Raw genomic sequence first — 21,044 nt, forward strand, 5'->3', positions numbered from 1 at the left:
TCATTGCCACACTTCATCTGACTGCAGGAGAACCTTCTCTCGCCATGTTTTCTGTCTGGATTGTTGGACATAGTTACATCTATTGGGCTCAGAGGTACGCTGAAAACAGGAATTTACCTAACCTCAATTTACAAGATGTGGAAATTAAGTGGTTTGGTCACAGAGGATTAAAATGTCACCAATTGATACCATTGGTGAAAACCTTTATGCATTTGCCAAAACCTGACCTGTTAATTGTGCACTGTGGAGGTAATGATTTGGGCACTTTGACTGGGGTAGGTCTGGAAATGCTTTTAAAGGACACCTTTGTGCAATTGATGGCACTTTTTCCTCAGACTGCCTTGGTATATTCAAATATATGCCAAAGACAAAAATGGAGGTGGTCGAACCAATTTTGTCCACAAATTGAGAAATCGAGGAAGCATGTAAACAAATCTGTTTCGGCTTACATGAGAGACCATGGAATGGGCTCCCTGTACAACAATAACTTGCGTTACTACATGCAAGATATCTACAGAGGAGATGGAGTTCACTTCTCAGATGAGGGCAACAGAATTTTCACTCTGAATTTAAGACTGTGCATTGGTACCTACTTATAAGTACCTAAATGTACCATAAACCCAAAAGCTCTTCTCAGAGCTACCCTACATCTGATCACTCACAATTATTATTTTAGTCTAACTTTTTTCACTAATTTTCAAGAAAGTACGCTCCCCAGAACGCTTCCCGGTTCGCGAACCGGGCGCACTCCACGCAAAAAAACTAAAAAAACGATATTTTTTTTTTTTGCCCTGCGAGACCCTTTTAAAGCCTCCACATCAAACCTAGGGGGTCAGGGAGGATCTGCTATGCCCCCTTATGGTCATTGACCCCTTCGCTTTGGCCTCCTCTTGTCTCTCGATCCTACCGAGAGACAAGATGGCGGCCGCTACGGACTGTTTGGAATGTTTACAGACGCCGAAGAACCAATCAGCTTCGCAGAGCTCCGTAACGCGAAAAGTACGCGAAGCGGAGTGCTGTTACAGATATATATCTTTTTTTGAACGTTAATTTCTCAAAATCCACTGGAGCACATATATTGAGACCTAGCAAAGGCACATCGGGCTACCAGTCCCTACAATTTTGCCAAGTTTCGTGCAAATCCATTCAGCCGTTCGATTATTATTATTTTATTTTTTTTTGCCCCGCGGGGCCCTTTTAAAACCTCCACATCAAACCTAGAGGGTCAGGGAGGATCTACTATGCCCCCTTATGGTCATTTGCCCCTTCGGTTTGGCCTCCGCTTGTCTCTCGATCCTACCGAGAGACAAGATGGCGGCCGCTACGGACTGTTTGGAATGTTTACAGACGCCGGAGAACCAATCAGCTTCGCTTCACAAAGCTCCGTACCGCGTAAAGTCCGCGAACCGGAGCGCTGCCCGGTCCGCTGTTACAGATATATATCTTTTTTTGAACGTTAATTTCTCAAAATCCACTGAAGCACATATATTGAGACCTACAAAAGGCACATCGGGCTACCAGTCCCTACAATTTTTCCAAGTATCGTGCAAATCCATTCAGCCGTTCGGGCTAAAAGTGAGGCCAACCGCCCTATGGAAAACTCAATGTTAAAAACACGTTTTGGGACCCCCCTTTTTTCTCGGCCCCCCCTTGACGAACCCCCCCAAATTTTCAAGGGCTGCTCAGAAACAAAATGTGCCATTTTCCTGAAAATTTCAGCCAATTCCGTCCACAAACGCCAAAGTTATTAGACATAGAATTTTCAAAAATCCCATAGGGAAAAAATCCTAACTATATATACCTACTGGCGACCGCCAGTAGGTAATATATATATTGACCTACTGGCGAACTATTGACGAACCCCCCCCAAATTTTCAAGGGCTGCTCAGAAACAAAATGTGCCATTTTCCTGAAAATTTCAGCCAATTCCGTCCACAAACGCCAAGTTATTAGACATAGAATTTTCAAAAATCCCATAGGGAAAAAATCCTAACTATAGGATTATATATATATATATATTACCTACTGGCGGTCGCCAGTAGGTATATATAGTTAGGATTTTTTCCCTATGGGATTTTTGAAAATTCTATGTCTAATAACTTTGGCGTTTGTGGACGGAATTGGCTGAAATTTTCTGGAAAATGGAACATTTTGTTTCTGAGCAGCCCCTGAAAATTTGGGGGGGGGTTCGTCCAAGGGGGGCCGAGAAAAAAGGGGGGTCCCAAAACGTGTTTTTAACATTGAGTTTTCCATAGGGCGGTTGGCCGCACTTTTAGCCCGAACGGCTGAATGGATTTGCATGAAACTTGGCAAAATTGTAGGGACTGGTAGCCCGATGTGCCTTTTGTAGGTCTCAATATATGTGCTCCAGTGGATTTTGAGAAATTAACGTTTAAAAAAAGATATATATCTGTAACAGCGGACCGGGGCGCGTACCAGAACTTCGCGTAGCGAAGCTGATTGGTTCTCCTGCGTCTGTCAACATTCTAAACAGTCCGGAGCGGCCGCCATCTTGTCTCTCGGTAGGATCGAGAGACAAGAGGAGGCCAAAACAAAGGGGGAAATAACCATAAGGGGGCATAGTAGATCCTCCCTGACCCCCTAGGTTTAATGTGGAGGCTTTAAAAGGGCCCCGCGGGGCAAAAAAAAAAAAAAATTTTTTTTTTTTTTTTTGCGTGGGTAGCGCCCGGTCCGCGAACCGGGAAGCGTTCTGGGCAGCGTACTACAATGAAAAATGAATGATAGACTTTTCAAATGCTGTATGTTAATTGATTGTTGGTTTTGTTGATTATTTTTTATTTTCTTTATTTTTTAAGCATTTTTTTTTATTGTGATTGTGTTTCATAATTTATTAAACTTTCTAACATTTCATTGTCAGAAATTTCATAATTATCATGGAATATACATTGTAGTCTCTGAGGGTGTAAAATGTCCTCATTTGCAAGGAGGTTATCTACTGCTTGTACACATTGCAGTAGTTCATTGTCCCAAGTTTCATCGAAAAATTCAATGTCAATTTGATCAATTGTATCAATCAATTCTTGGCTGCTCTCTTGCAGGTCCATTTCAAAAGAAACTTGGTTTTCGCCTTCCATTTTGCCTGAAATTTGGATTAAAAAAATATATATTAGTAGAGATAGGGCAATGTTGGGAATAATTTTAGATAGGTATTTTTTATCAGTGAATTTATCTTTGGGCAGTGTATAGTATCAGAGTGGAAGTAGGAATATAAAAAAGTGTATGTGATTTAACGTAAGTAAATTCATAATTATACAAGAGAAGCCTAACTCCATCCATAACTATAACAGAGAAGTCTCTCTAAATCTATAACTACTACAGAGGGATAGTATATATCTATCAGAAAAAGTTTACCATATTAACTTATAGTGTACAATATACTTCAGTTTTAAAAATAAAAACTTACCTTTAGAAAGAAGTTGAAGGAATTAGTGAAAATACTATTGAAATGTACAGCAAGAAGTAGTAGTCAAAATGGCTGTGTTTTCTTCTCTTCCTTTATATATATTCAGGTATATAACCAATGAAATGTCAGGTAAAAAAAGTAGAAAATGAAAGTAACATATTAATTGGTTGTCAATTCCAACACTTCAGATGTGTTTTGTGAAGTAATTTACCTCAGGGTATTTAGAGAGGTCTACAGGCTAAATGACTAAATGGAATTCCAATCAAATTTGTGAAAATGGTAGGGATTGGTATGTAGTATGAGCTAATCTATATTTGGTGAAATTGTCTCCAGTGGCTTTTCTGTGAACTACTTTCCCACATTTTTTGATGGTGCGCTTCCCAGGGAGCGACCCGGTACGCGAACCGTTGAGCGCCTCGGTTCGCGGACCTTAAGCGTTCCGGGAGTCCACCATTTTGTGTTTCGGTCGAATTAAGATACAAGATGGAGGGCAAATAATGTTCAGAATGGGTAGAAGGGGGCACGGTAGAGTTATCTTGACCCCCTAGGTTTTGTGAGGGTGGCTGAGGAGGCTTATATGTGCGAAAAAAAACAATTTTTTTAAAAAATTTCGCGAGGTTAGCTCCCGGTTCGCGTACCGGGTAGCGCCCCAGGGAGCGTACTTTGTTGAAAATTAGTGAAAAATGTTAGAGTAAAATAATAATTGTGAGTGATTAGATGTAGGGTAGCTCTGAGAAGAGCTTTTGGGTTTATGGTACATTTAGGTACTTATAAGTAGGTACCAATGCACATTCTTAAATTCAGAGTGAAAATTCTGTTGCCCTCATCTGAGAAGTGAACTCCATCTCCTCTGTAGATATCTTGCATGTAGTAACGCAAGTTATTGCTGTACAGGGAGCCCATTCCATGGTCTCTCATGTAAGCTGAAACAGATTTGTTTACATGCTTCCTCGACTTCTCAATTTGTGGACAAAATTGGTTTGACCACCTCCATTTCTGTCTTTGGCATATATTTGAATATACCAAGGCAGTCTGAGGAAAAAGTGCCATTAATTGCTCAAAGGTGTCCTTTAAAAGCATTTCCAGACCTACACCAGTCAAAGTGCCCAAGTCATTACCTCCACAGTGCACAATTAACAGGTCAGGTTTGGGCAAATGCATAAAGGTTTTCACCAATGGTATCAATTGGTGACATTTTAATCCTCTGTGGCCAAACCACTTAATTTCCACATCTTGTAAATTGAGGTTAGGTAAATTCCTGTTTTCAACGTACCTTTGAGCCCAGTGAATATAACTATGTCCAACAATCCAGACAGAAAACATGGTGAGAGAAGGTTCTCCTGCAGTCAGATGAAGTGTGGCAATGAAATGGCAGTTGAAAAAATGAGAGTGTAAAATGAAAAAAAACTGTGGAGTTTCTGTGTTCATGAAGCAGTAACAGTGATTGGTGGATTTTGATTGCTGAAAACAGAAAGTTAGGGTGCACGGATGTGTTCTTTGAAAGATGTATTTTGAGTGGTCAATAAAAAATCATTAAATGAAAGAATGCACTGGAAATGCAGGTGCACTGAGAGTTCAGAGTTCAATTGCAACATTGTTGTGTGAACTTGCAAACAACAGAGGTCTTCCAAGAGGTGGTTGCCATGCAGATAAGGCAGAAAGGGCAGAGGGGGGATGGGTTTTCATTTGAAAAAAAGTGAGGGAAGACTTTTGATTGGGTGACATGAGAGATATGTGTGAAGAATTACAGCATTTCTGTGCTTTTGATAGCTGCAGACTCTGGAGTGCATACCTTTTGCTCTGCTGAAGACAAATTGGTGTGTTTCTGAGACTGTTTTCAAACTCAAAGTATTTGCTAAGGTGAGAAAATATTTCTTTAATTTAGATAGAGAATAGTGTGCTTTAAGGAGAAAATTATGAATTATGTGGCGCAAATTGCTTGTAAATATGCTCCCACCTGTGCATGGAAAATTTAGATTTTGAATGTTTGTGTTACATAGCCATGTTAAAAGTGATACAAACATGCTGCAAAGGCAATCAAAAAACGCTTTTATGTGTCTTAAGGACATTTTAAGTAATTTTCCCATGTGCAGTGTTTTGAAATTATGATTTGAAAATCGTTTTTGGGGAAAAGGAATTGTTTTTAAATTTATGACAAGGACATAATGGTGTATGCTTCTTTATAAGGCAATTGACTGTCCCTGATGTTATTTTTCCCATTTTAATGTAAGACCTTTCTCTGTGGCGCAAATTGCTTGTAAATATGCTCCCACCTGTGCATGGTAAATTTAGATTTTAAATGTTTGTGTTACATAGCCATGTTAAAAGTGACCCAACCATGCTGGAAAGGCAATCAAAAAACGCTTTCATGTGTCTTAAGGACATTTTAAGTCATTTTCCCATGTGCAGTGTTTTGAAATTATGATTTGAAAATCGTTTTTGGGGAAAAGGAATTGTTTTTAAATTTATGACAAGGACATAATGGTGTATGCTTCTTTATAAGGCAATTGACTGTCCCTGATGTTATTTTTCCCATTTTAATGTAAGACCTTTCTCTGTGGCGCAAATTGCTTGTAAATATGCTCCCACCTGTGCATGGTAAATTTAGATTTTAAATGTTTGTGTTACATAGCCATGTTAAAAGTGACCCAACCATGCTGGAAAGGCAATCAAAAAACGCTTTCATGTGTCTTAAGGACATTTTAAGTCATTTTCCCATGTGCAGTGTTTTGAAATTATGATTTGAAAATCGTTTTTGGGGAAAAGGAATTGTTTTTAAATTTATGACAAGGACATAATGGTGTATGCTTCTTTATAAGGCAATTGACTGTCCCTGATGTTATTTTTCCCATTTTAATGTAAGACCTTTCTCTGTGGCGCAAATTGCTTGTAAATATGCTCCCACCTGTGCATGGCAAATTTAGATTTTGAATTTTTGTGTTACATAGCCATGTTAAAAGTGATACAAACATGCTGCAAAGGCAATCAAAAAACGCTTTTATGTGTCTTAAGGACATTTTAAGTAATTTTCCCATGTGCAGTGTTTTGAAATTATGATTTGAAAATCGTTTTTGAGGTAAAGGAATGTTGGTAAAATTTATGTGCGCCATATGCCCCCAAATTTCTTTTTCAGGGGTGCAGCAGGGTGTTATTGAGACACCCCTGCACCTTTGGAAAAATTCCTAATTTGCGATGAGCTAATTGCTAATCGCAAATTGCACCTTCATTCCTATGGGCCTCCTGGCCCATGGAAATGAATGGGTAATTTGCAATTAGCAATTTGCTCATTGCAAATTTGGAATGGTAAAGAATCGCTATTTATTCCTTAAAATTCGCTATTTTGGAAATGCAAAATAGTTATATGATACATATGGCGGTTGATGTCTAACAAGATAAGAAGCTTAGGGATACATTTATGATGACTGGCGCAATGAAGTGGACATCACTTACTTCATTGGTAGAGCTTTACATGTATTATGTCCTCTGTATTCTTCATCAAGCGTAACTTTAATCTGCAATCCTGAGTAGGCCTCACTTTAAACAAACCTCTGGATAGGCCACATCTTATTGTCATCCTGAATTAATCATTTAAAATGCTAGGGACAGATTTATGATAGGTGTATGCCTCTTTTGCGCCACTTAGAAAACACTGTCCATGGGGAAATGACTTAAAATGTCCTTAAGACACATGAATGTGTGTTTTTTAAAACGTTTGCAATTTTTTTGGGTCACTTTTAACATTGCTATGTGACTCAAACAGTCAAAATCTAAATTCGCCATGCACAGGTGGGAGCATATTTACAAGGAATGTGCTACATGGGGAAAGGTCTTATAATGTAATATGGGAAAAATGACATCAGAGACACTGAAATGCCTTATAGAGAAGCATACACCATTATGTCCTTGTCATAAATTTGCAAACCATTACTTTTCCCCAAAAACGATTTTCAAATCATAATTTGAAAACACTGCACATGTGGAAATGACTTAAAATGTCCTTAATTCAAAATTTGCTATTCCTTATTTTGCGATTGCACTGAAGGATTTGCAAATTTTGCGATTCCTTAAATGCAATGTATCAAACAAAAAATATGTAAAAAATGATATTAAGGATTTGGAAACTACCACCAACTTCTAGTTTGTGGTAATTTGCGAATTGTTTTCAAAAAGCATTTTTTTCCCAAAAAAAAAAGTCACATATGACGCCCATACATGCCCTTAGGGCATGTATGTGTGCCATATGCCCCCAAATTTCTTTTTCAAGGGTGCAGCAGGGTGTTCTTGAGATACCCCTGCACGCTTGAAAAAATTCCTATTTTGTGATGAGCTAATTGCTAATCGCAAATTGCAACCTTCATTCCTATGAGCCTCCTAGCCCATGGAAATGAATGGGTAATTTGCAATTAGCAATTTGCTCATTGCAAATTAGGAATGGTAAAGAATTGCTATTTATTCCTTAAAATTTGCTATTTAGGAAATGCAAAATAGTTTGATGGTACATATGGTGGTTCATCTGTAACAAGATAAGAAGCTTAGGGATACATTTATGATGACTGGCACAATAAAGTGGACATTACTTACTTCATTGGTAGGCCTTTACATGTATTATCTCCTCTGTATTCTTCATCAAGCGTAACTTTAATCTGCAATCCTGAGTAGGCCTCACCTTAAACAAACCTTTGGATAGGGCACACCTTATTGTCATCCTGGATTAATCATTTAAAATGCTAGGGACAGATTTATGATAGGTGTATGCCTATTTTGTGCCACTGTGCGTCACTTTTATGATGCAGCGGCGGTGCTAATTTGCAATTAGCAATTTGCTCATTGCAAATTAGGAATGGTAAAGAATTGCTATTTATTCCTTAAAATTAGCTATTTAGGAAATGCAAAATAGTTTGATGGTACATATGGTGGTTCATCTGTAACAAGATAAGAAGCTTAGGGATACATTTATGATGATTGGCGCAATAAAGTGCACATTACTTACTTCATTGGTAGGCCTTTACATGTATTATCTCCTCTGTATTCTTAATCAAGCGTAACTTTAATCTGCAATCCTGAGTAGGCCTCACCTTAAACAAAGCTCTGGATAGGCCACACTTTATCGTCATCCTGGATTAATCATTTAAAATGCTAGGGACAGATTTATGATAGGTGTATGCCTCTTTTGTGCCACTGTGCGTCACTTTTATGATGCAGCGGCGGTGCAAAAGATTTGCTATGAGGCGACAACAGTACAAATTTATGCATTTAGGCAGATATGTCATGGTGTAAAAAAAACGTACCACATGAAACCGATGCAGCAGTGATGCAAAAGATGCACCATGTCGCAAGACAGGCCTCACTTGGGGCCATATGTATCAAGCTAATTAGCATTCGCAAAGATCAAAATTCTACGAATTTCGGCCTTTGCGAATGTTAATTAGACAAATGGTATGTATCAAACAAGTTTGATGCAAAATAAGGAGTAGCAAAATTTGCTATTCCTTATTTTGCAATTGCACTGAAGGATTTGCAAATTTTGTGACTACTTAAATGAAATGTATCAAACAAAAAATATGTAAAAAATGACATTAAGGATTTGGAAACTATTGTGGTAAATTGGTGGTAATTTGTGAATTCTTTTCAAAAAGCTTTTTTTCAAAAAAACAAAAGGTCCCATATGACGCCAACACATGCCCTTAGGGCATGTATGTGTGCCATATGCCCCCAAATTTATTTTTCAGGGGTGCAGCAGGGTGTTCTTGAGACACCCCTGCACCCTTGGAAAAATTCCTAATTTGTGATGAGCAAATTGCTAGTCACAAATTAAACCTTCATTCCTATGAGCCTCCTAGCCCATGGAAATGAATGGGTAACTTGCAATTAGCAATTTGCTCATTGCAAATTAGGAATGGTAAAGAATTGCTATTTATTCCTTAAAATTCGCTATTTAGGAAATGCAAAATAGTTTAATGCTACATATGGCGGTTCATCTGTAACAAGATAAGAAGCTTAGGGATAGATTTATGATGACTGGTGCATCACCAGGGATATGTCAGTCATCCTGCGCCGCTGTTCCGCCACCCATGGTGTGCTGCATTTAGAATGCGGGGCATCATGGGGCAAAAATGACACAGATGCGTGACGTATCTGTGCTGTAAAGGTAGTGATTGCTGGAGTTGTATCGCAAGTGCGATGCAGCTCAAGCAAGGCTCAGGGGTGCCCCATCTCCACAATGTTGCGTCAAGACCTATGCCTGCTTAAAGCAGGCGCAGGGTTTTGACGAAGCTTTCTCCTATCTGATTGTAAATACGGCACACCATGGGTGGCAGAGTAGTGGTGCACGTTAACTGGTGCATGCCTGGGGATGTGCCATTTAACATAAATCTGCCCCTTTACATTTAAGTATGTGCAGGACACACAGAGTTGGTGAGGCTTATCCAAGGTTAAGAAGAGATGAGTCCTGTTCACTGAAAATTTAGACATAGTCTTCACCTGCTCAGCATTGTTGGACATGGCTAAATAATAGCTGCAAAATATTACTCTTGTTAAACAATTTTTTATAATCTCTGAGATTTGTCTCTTACTCTGCAACATCTCATTGTTGTTATCTTTCTTTAAAGATAAAGACAACCTCAACATGAGCGACAATCTGCAATCAGTTGATTTTGACCTCATCATTGAACTTGTAATTGAAACATCAGTGGATGTTGATCCCTTGGATGATTTAAATCCTGAGGATGAAGAAGAGCGTGATGAGGATGCAGATTTGTCCGAATTATATGACATAGGATGGGAAGCTGACCTGCTTGAGCCTATGGAAATATAAACATTTATTTTTAAAATTTATAATTAATAAAAAGTAAAAAGGTAAACCGTTGAATTTAAAAATAAAGACACCTTCAAAAGCAGGTTATGTGTAGTGTCTTCAATAAAATATTAAAATATGCTCATAGAATTAGATCAGATTCACATATAAAATAGCATAGGTAACATAAATATAAATGTCATTTCTTTTCTGCTATTTCTGTATTGTAAATTTGCAAGGACTAAAAAATCTTCTATTTAAAATGTCAAGTAGTGTGTTAAGTTTTTGATCACTGTTATTGTTTTACTGTTTGGTAATAATGGTTAATAACATTTTTTATTATATTTTACCACAGATTCAACTGCAGATCATTTCAAGATTTCACCATGCCAACAATAGAAAGACAGAGAAAGGCTGCAAAACGTCAAAGACAGCAGGTGAAAGAAAATAAGCAGCAGTTCTCTAACAAAAAGATTTGTCAAGTCACGAAGAAAGCACCGGGTAAGAGCACAAAATATTTCATAAGAAATATGTGTAGTAAAAAAAATATTACTACAGAAAATGTTTCAGTCCATAAAACGAGAAGGAATTCAAATGGAAAGGAAAGGCCAATCAAAAATGTTAGTGCTAGAGCAAGAGATAACTCTGTGCATGATAGTAGAAGGAAACAACAGTTTAGGGAGATTCGTAAATGGCAATTTGTTAAAAAATATTAAGAAAGGTCAACAGAAATTGGTTTTTTATAAGAGAAAAACAAAAGTTGAGAAAGTTATTGATCAGGCATTTGAAATTAAACGTAAGTTATTTATTTTGATAATTAATAGAATTAGGAAGCTAAACAAGGCAATTTATGATTTCAAAAGAAATAGTAGATGGAAGAGAATAGTTAATCGTAGTAATTTTTGTGAAGTTTTTTCTGGAGAATGGATGCATAGTTCAAGCTGTGAGGCATTTTTTAATGAGGAGAGTTATTTCCAGGATAATGATTTGGTGCATGCAGTTGACACCAGTGGTCGTGCTTATGAAGTGAAAGATGGTTGTCCAGTTGAAAAAGAAAAACTTGTGACAACAGAGGCAGAAGAGGTGTTAGGTAATGAGGTTTTAGGAAGACGTGCTAAGGGTCCTGTGTACACCTGGAAGTGTAGTAGTATTTGCAGTGTGCGACAGGATTCCATCAATTTGCTTTGTGATTTTGTACGGTCATTTAATAAGAAAAGTTTGAAGCAGAAAATAAGGTTGTTGCAAGAATTAGATCCTTGCAGAGTAAGAGAAGTGACAGGTTTGCATGGTCATTCACTGGCTTGTCTTTCCAGGAGAGTATGCCAGAGTGTTTCTCATCATTTCAGGATGCTAGCAGTGCATCATAATAAAGTGAGGAAATTAGTTAGAATGTTGTATTATGCTAAGAGTCCAGCAATTATGCTTAAACAATTATGCGCTGCTCTTTTGCATGGTTCTGAAATAGATGTGAAGAATATATGTGAAGAAATTGAGTTTTGTTACTTTGGAAGTAAAGAGGAGAATGTTGAAATTGAGCAAGAAGAAGAGGGTCATGTGGAAGATAGTGTACAGGTTTCCAGTACAGATAATTTCCAGAGGGAAATTGCGACGTTTGAGGTGAAATCAAGTGAGAGGCCTAATTTCACTTGTGTGTGTTGTCGACGCACTTATTATAAGAATCAGACTAAGTTAGTGGATTTATATGCAAAAAGTGAAAGGGAAAATAATAGTGAATGGAAGGAATTCGCAACATACTTGATGGCAGAAAATTGTTTTGATTTGGGATTGGATCAACGTGTGTGTAGTTATTGTTGTTGCAAATTAAATCAAAACCAGATGCCTGCTAGAGCAGTTCATAATAATCTGGAATTGGTTGAGATTCCTTCTGAATTGAAGGATTTAAATACTTATGAATCTATTTTGATTCAAAGTATCCATCCCTTTCAGGCTATTGTAAGAATGGAGCCAAAGACAGGGAAATTGCCTCCATCAGATTTACAGAGAGGATTAAAGGGAAGAGTTGTTTATTTGCCTCTAGATTTGAAGAAAAACATTAACACAATTGGAGTAGAAAAAGTGGAAGAGGAACCTCTGGTTATCTTAGTTAATGGGGTTCCAGCAAAGAATAAGAAAATATGGCAAGATTTAGTAGATGTTAGGAAAGTTAAAAAGGCAACATTGTATTTGAAAAAAAATAATAAATACTATAAGAATGTATATGTTGCAGAAGAGGAAGTAAGTGAGGAAGAGGATAGCGATTTGTGTGCTGGTCAAATTGAGAAAGTAGAACCCTCTACTAGTGAAGAAATATATGAACATTATAGTGTTCATCCTTTGCATTCCAAGGAAGTCATGGGGAATGCTATTGAGTTGTTTCAAATGAAACAAGCCAAAGGGAGTCCCATTAGTGTTTGGGAGGAAAGTTTGGAAGCTCGGTGTTTCCCACAGCTTTTTCCAACAGGTCAGGGAGGAAGATATGATGAGCGACCTCATCAAATTCCTGCTTCTGAATACCGGACTTTGCGATTGTATGCAGGAGATGCTAGGTTTCGACAATGCATTCCTTATTTGTTTCATCTCCTGTTTGAAAGCGATCTGTCTGGACTGTCATATGCAGTGAACCATATCTTGAAAAGTGGTATACACATGCAAAACATCTCGGCAAGTGACTTTATGTATAAAGTCAATGTCCAAGACAGTATTTTGGATTCTCACCTGATTAATCTCATGGCGTGTCAGCGTGGTACTAATGAATACTGGTACCGTCGTCATGGTGATTTAAAATGTATGCTGAGGAACTTAGGTACTCCCACATGGTTCCTCACTCTGAGCTGTGCCGAGTATGGCTGGGAAGACTTACTTGAATTTCTACGAGAGGCAAATGCTAACGTAGATAACATCGAATTCAAGACACCCGGAGAACTGTGCTCTTTGGATCCAGTCAATGTATGTAGGTACTTCAATCATAGATTTGAAGCTATGATGTCTTTCATCATGAATAAGAAGAATCCACCTCTTGGAGAGGTGTTGGATTTCTTCTGGAGAAAGGAGTACCAAGCAAGAGGTGCTCCTCATATACATATGTTGCTGTGGATCAAGGATGCACCTAAATTTGGAACGGATCCAGAAGACTCAGTGATGAGTTTCATCCAACAGTATTCTACGTGTGCTGTTCCAAATGCAAAGGAGAAGAAAAGCCTAGGAGAAAAAGTTCTGCGTTTCCAAAGCCATCGATGTGGAAAGTACTGCCGTCGTAAATTCCGAAACAAGGACAAGTTCTACACTAAATGTCGTTTCGGCTTTCCACGACCGGTGATTTCTAAAGGAAGAGTAAACAGTTTGATGTCTTCGCTGCGACACAATGTCATGAAGAAATCACCTAAAAACACTTACAATTTGAAGAGGAACGAAGAGTCCAAGTACATCAACGACTACAACCCGGTGATTTTGTCCATGTGGAATGCTAACATGGATATACAGTTTGTGGCTGATAACTGTATGGCTGTGGCTCGGTATGTGACGTCTTACATCACCAAAAAAGAGAAGACAGAATTGAAGGATATGTGGGAGGACATTTCCCATGAAAAGAGCCTCAGCAAGAAGTTGTACAGTTTCAGTCTGAAGATGTTGTCGCATCGAGAAATCGGAGCGTACGAATGTTCTGACCGGTTGTCTTCAGCAAGTCTCTATGCCAAGTCCAGGAGTATCGTTTGGGCGAGTCTTGGTCTTGCTGCAACGCGTAATCGAGTTCTCAAACCTGTGCGGGAAATTGAGTATTTGGCGGAAAAGGAGCCAAACAGTACCGACATTTTGAAGACCAACATGTTGGATACATATTATCCAAATCGAAGCATTCACCTCGACAATGTTTGTCTGTATGAGGTTCTTCAAAATTACATATTCAAGAGGAACATCAAAGAAGATACTGAGAAAGGAGTGTATGCTGTAATAGGAAGTGAGGGATGTCTGGTCAAGCAAAGAAAATGCCACTTGGTAAAGCATCGAAAATTGAGTGGCGAATCTCCTGAAAAAAAGGAGTTTTTCTATTTAGCACTTTTGCAACTTTTCAAGCCTTGGCGTGCAGAAGAGGAACTGCTTGGAGATTTCCTCTGTTACGAAGACTCTTTCAATGCCGCCAAGGAGACCATAGAATGTCCTGCTTTTCCCAAATATGTAGAAATGTTGAATGCGGAAATTGAGCAGGAAGCAACGATTGCAGCCGAGATTGCCAGAGACAGTTCTCAGGACAGTCAGAGTTCTGCTTCATTGAGTCAGGATCCACTAGGAGGACCTGTTATTGAAAATGAAGCTGCCACTGCTATGAATGAAGTGGAAAGAGCCATGGCACATGCTCAAGAGGATGCGGTTAACTTAGAAGAGTTGGAAAGACAACTCAACGTTGAGCAGAGGAAAATATATGACGAAGTTACCATGCAAATTGATCATGGATTAAGTCATGATAAGAAAGAGTGCTCATGTACGTCGTTGAAGCCTGTCCGACTGTACGTGAGTGGAGAAGCGGGAACTGGAAAAAGTTTCCTCATTAAAGCAATTTCATGCTATTTGCAGGAAAGGACAGAGTCATCGCTGTCTTGTGTTGTCACTGCTCCAACTGGACTGGCAGCACATAATATTAAAGGGATTACTTTATATCGTTTACTGATGCTGCCAGTGGAGCATGACAATAAATTACAATATCACAAGCTATCTGGAGATGCTTGTTTTGAAGTTTCAAGAATCTTGAGGAAAATGAAACTTCTTATCATTGACGAAGTAAGCATGGTTTCCAATGTCATGCTTGCCTTTGTGCATTTGAGGATGCAAGAAGTTCTCAAAACAGAGTATGATGTGTTATTTGGTGGCAAACACATCATTGTTTTCGGAGATCTTCTGCAGCTGACACCAGTGAAAGGGCAACCTGTGTTCAAAATGCTCACGCATGAAGATACCAGGAAGTGCCTAGGCAGCATTGGCAACGTCAATATATGGTTAAACTTCAATTATGCTGAACTGCATGAAAATATGCGACAGGCAAAGGATGAAGTTTACAAGACTATTCTACAAGATGTTAGAATTGGAAAAGTGACCAAGCATGGGAAAGAAGCTTTACATGCACAATTACTGTCAAATTTATATCCAGAACAAGATGTTGTGCCTGAGAATATTTTTCAGAAAATTACTGAGAAGAAATCTGGAATATGTTTGATGCCAACTCTTGCAGATTGTGCCAAATTTAACAACAAAATGTTGCATTTAGAAAAGCAAGAGATTGTGAAACTGGAAGCTATTGATAGAGTAGAGCATATGGGATCAACAATTATTTTGTCTGAGAATCTGAAAACAAAATTGGATTCATTAGAGAAGAGTATATCTAAAACTGCAGGTTTTGAAAAGACTCTGAATGTGTGCTTGAACTGCCGTATAATTTTAAGAAGGAATTTACATGTTGAAAGAGGTCTGGTAAATGGATCAATGGGTAATGTTGTTGATTTTGTGAAATACAGAAATAGAGATGGAATTGAATTTTTAAAAATTAAATTTGATGGCATTGAGGAAGTACAGCTAATTGGTCGTTGTTCTGCTAGATTTTTGCTTGTAAAAGACTTATATGTTCGCCGTAAGCAGTTTCCTGTTTGCTTGGCATATGCGGTGACAATTCATAAATCGCAAGGTTTAAGTGTAGACAGTGCATTGGTGAATATTGGCAGTTCTGTGTTCAAGGAGGGTATGGCATATGTGGCATTGTCACGAGTTAGAACTTTATCGGGATTGTACTTGATTGAGTGTGATGTCACAAACATTTGTGCGGATCTAGATTGTGTTAAGGAATACAATAGGTTAAGAAGAGAGTATGCGCCACATTTGCCTCAGTATCCTTTGTTTGAGAAACGTGTGGTAGGCCGGAAACGAAGAAATGAGAACATTACTGGGGAGGTTGTAGCAAAAAGACAAAAAGTCAATGAACCTAAAATTACAAGCAGAAACAAAAAGGATTCTGTTGAAGATGTTGTTGGTTTTCAGGTTGAAAACAGTTCTGGTGTCAACTGCTATGCTAATGTAGTGGTTAATGTTTTGTTTTCTCTAGAAAATGTAAAAGAAGAGATTGTGGTCAATTCTGATCAAAGATTTTGCAGTTTGTTAAATTCTGTGTTAGAGAAATGTAGCACTGATAGAAGAAACATAGAAAGTGTGTCTGAAATTCGAAATCTGTTAGACAGATGTTCAGGCCAAACACAATTCTCTCAAAATATTCAGCAAGATTGTCAGGAGTTTTTAATGTATATGCTTGATGTATTACATGCTGAAGGTGTAGATGTAGATCAGCTGTTTGGGCTTTCTTATCAATGGCAGCATGACTGTGAGAACTGTATGGTATCAAGTACTACTAGTGTAGACTCAGAAAGATTTATATATTTAACTTTGCCAGACAGTAAATCAGTCTCCTTTAATAAGCTAGTAAAAGCAGCTGATCACAACATGGAGTGTAGCCAATGTAAATCTGAAATGATGTCCACATTATTTATACGAACATATGGCCAGTATGTCATTTTAATGTTCCAACGATGTAGGCCTGATGGAACAAAATTGACAACTTTAATTAAAAATGTTGTAGCTTCGCAGTTGTCAATATCAGGAAGGATTTTTGTAACTGCAGCAATTATATATCATGACGGCCCTTCAATAACATCAGGACATTACACAGCTTATTTAAAGTCTAGAAATGGCTGGTCATTCTGCAATGATTCTGTTTTAATTTTCAAAAAAAAATTGCCGTATGACCTTAAAAACTCTTACCTGGTGTTTTTAAAACCAAAATTTTAGGGAAATAATCTCGGGATGTGCTCTGTGGAATTTCAAGAAGTTCTAATGGCTCCTACACAATTTGGCCTTGAGGATAAGTGTAGTTCAGAGACATAACTTCTAACCATAGGACTGGACGTCATGGAGAAATACGTGCACTTTTAATGAGTTCAGAAAAACTGTTTCTTTTTATAAGCTAATTGAAGCAGCCAATCAAAACATGGAGTAGAGGGAATGTAAGTCTGCAATGCTGTCTACTGTTTTACATTGCTTTGTGATTAAAAGTGATGTAGAGAATTAAATAATTGTAGTAGTCATAGAGGTAGTGTAAGTCTGCTTCATAGTAAGCAGTATCAGTGTCATAGGAAATGTAGAACATGACTGAGCAATAAGGGGAAGATATTACTATTCCAGGATTGTGAAAATGATCTTCAACATTTTAATTCTGAAAGTTGCAGAAATGCCAAATGACGGGATTGGCTTACAAGAAATCCAAGAGTTATAAATGGCTCTGACCAGATTTGGCCTTGTGGAAAATTGTGGTAGAGAGCAAGAAGTCATTTATTGCATGTAACGTGTTTTTAAAAACGATGGAGATTTTCTTTCAGAAAGTGGCGGGCTGAAAGTAATAACAGCACAATAGGGTGTAAGCTGTTCATAGGACATCCTTGGACGTCATGGAAAGTAAGTTAACTTTAAGGAGTTCTGAATTTTGATTTCTGATGTTGTATGGGTTTTTTAAACACAATCATTTTGATTGTGTTTTTTTTTTCCCGCTGTTACATGATGAATACCTTCAAGTCACTGTTTTTAGTGAATTTTGATACATTCTGAGAACAGCAAAAATAAACCATTTAACATGTATAATTAATTCTGTACTGTTTGCATTTATGATGTATATGTAGAACTGTGTAGGAGGCATGGAGAAGGTGAGGCTTCTGTAAGTGTCAAAGTTGTTGCATGCAGTTCTGCACTTCTGCGTATTCTTTCATATGCTAGACTACATCTGCACAATGAGATACCTAAGCAAAGGAAACACAAGTGATGTGATTGTGAAATGAGCAAAATAAATTGCACGTATTTCAATTACATCACCTGTGTTTCCTATCATTACGAATCACATTGTGCAGATCAAGTTTAGGTCTGTCCAGGGAAACATAGGAGGTTTGGACTTTGTTGAAGAGTGCAGTGGACATGACTCACTTCATTGGTAGACCTTCACATGTATTATCTCCTCTGTACTCTTCAACAAGTGTAAATGTCATCTGCAACCCTGAGTAGGCCTCACCTGAAACAAACCTCTGGATAGTAGACATCTTATTGGCATCCTGAAGCAATTATTTAAAATTTTAGTGTCTTGTGACACTTTTCTGAAACAACAGCATTGCAAAAGATGCACCATGTTTTAAGATAGGCCTCACTTCATCTGCATCAAGATACTGTTAGTTTAAAATGTATATCTTTAGGACTGTGTAGGGGGCCTGGAGAAGCAGAAGCTTCTGTAAGTGTCAAAGTTGTTGAAAAACTGTTTGTCCTTCAATCTTTTCCCTTGTCTTTTCTAATTTTTAAATACATGTTTTAATATTTTTCAAATGTCTGTTCTCTCTTTCACAGATTGAAAGTATAAAAACAAAAAGTGAGTAATTTAACGACAATTATAAGGTAAATATTTTGTACTGTTTTCGTTACATTTCTATCACATTTAACTACTATTAGTTCCACTGCTTCATTTCTTTAACCCTCAGTTTCCTGCCTTTGCTACTTCCCTCATTCCTTTCTCTATTACCTACTTACTCAACTCCTTCCACTCTTTTTCTTAGTCCCTCTCTTCTCATAGTTCCTCACTCTTGTTCACTCACTGCGTCTCTATTACTCTTAGTGTCTTTGACTGATCACTCTATCACTACTTGTTCATAATGCTTTCTCTGTGTAGTTGAAGCACACTAAGGGGAATATTATGAACACAGCCAATAAAATTATTGCTCTTTTTATTGGCAGAAAACTGGTGCAAAAGTGGTTTTAGTGGCAGTTTTCTGCCACAAAAGCAGCTTTAGCGACACATTTCTGCCAATAAAAGCTACACAACTTTTATTGCCTATGTTGATGATATGGCTCTATGTTAATTACATTTCTTTGCTGTTTCAATTAATCTTTTTCTGTTATTTTTTGTTTTCTGTTTTCTATTTTTTCTCTCTGTTATTCCTCATGTTTTAATCTTATTTTGAACATTCACTCACATTCTCCAAGAAACTCTTCTTTGTTAATGTTATACTCTCTTTTTTTTTCTTTCACTTCGTTATCTATTTTGTTTTTCACAATTATACCCTCTTCTGTCTTTTCTTCGGTAAATAGATCTATTAAACAGTATCTCTTCTTTACTCCCTATAGCTGTCTTTCTTTTAACATCACTCTCTGTTTCCTTTCCTTATACTTACACTTTTTTTTTTTTTTTTTTTGGTTAGCTCCCGGTCCGCGTACCGGGAAGCTAACCCGGAAGCGAACCAAAAGAAATAGAGCTTGCCAGAGTGCTAAACATTCTAGCAATTTTTTTGGAAAGGGAAGGTAGTTCTGAAAAGAACTTTTTTTTAAATATTTTTGTTGTTTTATATTTTTTTTTTATTTTTTGAAAAATTTTTGTTTTTTTTGTATTTTTTGAACGATTTTATATTTTTTTTGGTTTTTTTTGGGGGGGGAAACAACAAAAAACAGGCGTTGAAAAGGGCTCAACAGGAGCAAAAAAAAATTACTGGGGGCTGTTAGGGCAATCATGGTGTTCATACGCCAGGTTTAGTGCATTGATGCTCATGTTGCCACAAGCTAATAATGCACGACAGTGCATACATAAGTGAATCATGTGCCCAAAATTTTCTTGAATATTTGGCACAGTTTCCCGTGCCTCTTCTGGTGTTAGAGAAATCGGTATTGTTGGTCTGGCCACAGGAGTTGGTCTTGGATTGTCGTGCATATCCCTTATTTCCGCCCGGCTGTAATTTAGGGGATGTTTCCTTGTCATGTGCCTGTGCATTGTGTGATTTCCATAGCTATATTTTTTGTCCGTCCCTCTGGACAATTGTTCCTTGCATATGAGGCAGGTGACATACCTTGCATTGACTTTTTTTTGGCCACGAGGTATTGAATAAAACTGCCAGATGAAACTGGCTTTCTTTCTGGAAACCCGGGGCAACTCTTCTAAAAATTGTGGTTCTTCTCCCTCCTCATCCATTTCTTCCTCTTCCTCCTCAGTGTTGGTCAGGACCTGGGGAGGTGGTCCTTTCTTCCCATGAGGAGGTGGTGGTGGTGGTGGGGGTCCACCAGCTGAAGCTACCAATGAAGCCATTTTCCAACAAGCAAAATAGGTCTTCCTCTCACAATGATGAAAGTCAGAGTGAGGAAAGAAGGAGGGGTTTTCATCATTTGGGAAAAAACAATACTTCTCAACCAATGAAAAGTGTTATTTTTAAGTCACCTGACCTAGCCTTCCATCATTATGAAACCAAAAGTGAAATGAACCAATGAAAAGTTTTATTAACAAGTCACATGACCTCTCACGCTCATGTTACGCGCTGCGGAACGCTCCCCGGTTAGCTTCCGGGTCGCTCCGCTTCGCGCCTCGGTCCGCGCCCCGGGACACTTCCGGGTGCGCTAACGCGATACGTCACAAGACGCATTTCGCAGCAACGCGATACGTCGCGCTTTCGTGCCGCGGATCGCTTCCGGGGAGCTGCGTTTCGCGCCTCGGTCCGCGCCCCGGGGCACTTCCGGGTGCGCTAACGCAGTACGTCATAAGACGCATTACGCGGCAACGCGATACCGTCACTATGTTGTTTTCTTACCGGTTCGCGTACCGGGTCGCGGAATCAAATTGAGCTAACGGGAAGCTTCCCGGTTCGCGGACCGGGAGCGAAACAAAAAAAATATTTAAAAAAAATTATTAATAAACATATAAAATATATTTTTGGATTTAAAGAAGAATACATTTTACAGCTATAGATATTAGCTTTTAAAAAACCAATGAAATTCACTGAA

The sequence above is a fragment of the Lissotriton helveticus genome, chromosome 2_1 (assembly GCF_964261635.1).
Source record: "Lissotriton helveticus chromosome 2_1, aLisHel1.1, whole genome shotgun sequence".
NCBI lineage: Eukaryota > Metazoa > Chordata > Amphibia > Caudata > Salamandridae > Lissotriton > Lissotriton helveticus.